The 3,496-nt window shown below is 34.4% G+C and overlaps 1 pseudogene; it reads right to left on the reverse strand.

Moving 5' to 3' along the window:
* Window positions 1–818: 818 nt before the first annotated feature.
* LOC139425696 (uncharacterized) lies at window positions 819–1,705 on the reverse strand (annotated as a pseudogene).
* Window positions 1,706–3,496: the final 1,791 nt, after the last annotated feature.

Below are 3,496 nucleotides of genomic sequence, written 5' to 3' on the forward strand. Positions count from 1 at the left end.
CTTTCAAATAAATAAGAATTTTAAAAAAATTTTGTGTTAAGTTATTTAGCAAAAATAACCTTTCAGCTCGCTAAATTTCAAATCTGCTTAGTTGCAATCCTGCATTGTAATTTTTGCTACAAAATTAACCATTAATGATTCTCGTACTAATTATCGAATGTTAATTCTTTTATTCCATTGCGATCCCTGAGCATTTTTCAACACATATTTGCAACTAAGTTGCTAAATCACTTTTTGCGTCGCAAAACAAAATGTAACATTAAGGGAAACACCCGAATCAGCGACAGAGCTCAAGATATTTCATGTAAAAAAAAAATTGAAATAAAGAAAAGAAGTTATGATTAAAACCTGATGAAATAATGAGATAAATGTCTTTTTATTAAAATTTTGTTCAGTTAAAATTCAATATGGCCAGTAATTCTAAGCATAAAAATCACTCAGGTAAATCAATATACAATTTAAAATTTTTGCTTTGTCTTTTATTTTAAAAGTTTTCCATTACATTTTACTAAACTCTCTTTGTGTCAATCTGTCAGTTTATGAAAGCTGTTTTGACTAGAGTGTTAACTGAAACTATGAACCAGATATTAATACAAGTTTCTATTGTTGACGGCTATTAGCAGAATTTATCGACAATCGGAAATTTTACCACTTTCCAACACAAATAAGCTAACAGGCACAATTCTTTGGTATTATTTGTTAACGCCCTACAAAAATTAAATAAATAAATGAATAAATAAAAGAGAAAATAAGTAATATCATATTTTGCCATTTAAATGCTGTTGTTATTGTTACTTATCTCCAAAGGTCTGACGGCGTCAGATCAGGTCCATAAATCCGTTGACGTAAAAAGTCGGAAACAAGGAGAAGTGTAAATTTCTTCCCGAAGAAGTCTCAAGCAGCTTAAAATATGTTCAGCTGAAGCCTGGTGTTGGTGGAATTTTGGGCGAAGAGGGTAGGATTTCATACCCTGAGAAAAAATAAGACATTTTAGATGCCCACTGGCAAGGCGTGAAAGGCAAGTATTGGTTTTTCTGTCGCATGGAAGAATCAACGACTGCCCCGGCTTACTAGCCCTATACCAATCATGAGTGAGAGGCACCGGCCAAATCCTCCTATTTAATTTTTTAATCTGAGAAAAAAGTTCTAAGTAGGTAATTTCATCAGATGCAGAAATAGGCAGACTGCAACCGTCCTTTGCTAGACATTCTGCCTTCTCGTTACCAAATCTATCCACGTGGGATGGGAATCACTGGAAATGAATATCATGTTGAAGTGAGATGCACTTCAACTTGTGAAGGATAGATATACTTGTCTTATCACCAATATAGATCCAATTATTATGATGTTCCATTGAACTTCGGCTATCAGTCAGAATCCTGAGATTTCCATAATTATTTTCCGTCAAAATGGCTTCAAGCCCTTCATCCACTGCTAGTAATTCACTTCTAAAAACGGAACAGAAGTCTGGGTTACGTTAACTAAGAGTAAAAGTTTTGCTAGGTGTTTCAATATAAATGCCACTACCTGCAAGATTGTCAGATTTACTGCCATCGGTATACAAATTAATATCACTTCTAGGGATATTATTTATGATTTTCAAGGCTAGTTGTCTAAGATGTTCCGGTAAAGTGTTCTTTTTATTGATTGAGGAGGAAAGGTTGTAATGAAAATGAACCCTGGAAAAATCTTCTGTTGGAGTCATGCAGAAATGAAGAGAATGTGGTTCAACATTTTTAGCAATAGCATTTTGAGACAAAGCCTGACAAAAAGTGCTATTTTTCTTTAGTCTCTGGTGGTTTCCTCAATTACAAAGATACTTTGAGGTATTGTTTAGAGAGCCATAGCTGTAAAGTTTGCTAAAGTATTCTGTAAGGCTGACCTGTCTTCGAATTTGAAGAGGCTCTAAATAAGCTTCGAAAAGGACTATCTCTCTGAAGGGCAGCTCCTCTTAAATCTGTAATTATCCGAGCTGCACTCAGATGAACTTGATCTAATATTTTCAAGTTAGAAATTGTGGCACAGCATTAGACTGGAAAGCCATATTCAAGAATAGGTCTGATGAGTGCAAGATATGTAGTTCTAAGGGTAGAGGCGAGAACTCACCAGTCTCTACCTGCAATATATTTAAGAATGTTTAGACATTTTCTTGCCTTCAAAACTATGCAATCAATGTGTTTGATACTTGTAAATTCAGGATCAAGGATATATCTCAAGTACTTTGGGTGCTCTTCATAGGCAAGATTTTGGTTTTCAAGCATCCGTTTAGGTTGATAGATATATAGGTCTTTATTTGTTGTAAAAAAGGTAGTGATTGATTTAGCGGCATTGAAGTTGAGTTTAAGATCTTCAGCAAATTTTGACAATGCAAAATTTTTGTCATTTAAATAAAAAATGGAATAAAAAAACAGTTTTAACAATTGGCAATCGAAATGGGCTACAGGTGGCGCAGCTCAGAGCTCACTATACCTATGGCAACACTTTACATGATTTCACCATTAGCATGTGGATAGTTATAAAAGAAGAAATTACGCTAGTTCCGGTCTTGATTTTCAAATAGATTAAAAACTTTTAACTTAGGAAACCATATGGAACTGAAAAATGCATTAAACATGGTTCTAAAGAAAGCGTCTTGGAAATTTTAGAAAACATTTCTGATTATTATATACGAAGAAATATTATGGAATGGGAAAATATAATGTGCACTCTTATACAACTGAGATGAGAATGGAAGGGGGAGGGTCAAGACATGGAACCGATGTTCTCCCCAAATGGTGTATTCTAGCGTAGTGAATGCACAAAGGATACACAGCATTAACCATGAACTTCGCTCAAGCAATTCACCAAAAAATTGGCTCACATTTATGGCAACAATAGAATTATTTTATTAGTCAGCTTGAAAAACGTAGTTTTTAAATATTTATATTTGGATACCGACAAGTGACGTCATCGTAGGTAAATCGCAGCATTTGTCCATTTAGAAGCCAATCACATTTGACACACATACACGTGACGTCGTTCACAAGTATCTAATTAAACCTCATTTAAAACACAAGGTTAGGCTAAATCACTTCACTTCTTCTCTAGTTGTAAGAGTCCAACTGTAATGTTTTTAAAGCTTTTAGATTTGATTTATGAGATCTGGTTTGCATTTGGTCCTCTTCACTTCACTGTTCTTTTCAAACCTGAGGTGTTTCGTTATGGAAGAAAATTTCAGACAAAACGGGAAGACGTGCTCTCTTATTTCTTGAAACATGCTCGGCAGTCAAAACTCATGTATAAGGGCAAGAGAATGATTGACGTAAGTGTTTACAGCTGCATACCAAAGCCACCTGTTTTCGTTGCAGCAGATTCATGGCAGTGGAAACCACTTTTGAGATATTTACAATATGGAGCCAGGTAATTAATTGATTTAATGTCTGAATTTCAATAATTCGCGATGTTTAAAACAAGAAACTAAATAATAATACTTTTAATGCTCGGATACTGTAAAGTT

This window comes from Parasteatoda tepidariorum, chromosome 8 (assembly GCF_982258835.1).
Source record: "Parasteatoda tepidariorum strain Cologne lab strain chromosome 8, Ptep-v5.0, whole genome shotgun sequence".
Lineage (NCBI taxonomy): Eukaryota > Metazoa > Arthropoda > Arachnida > Araneae > Theridiidae > Parasteatoda > Parasteatoda tepidariorum.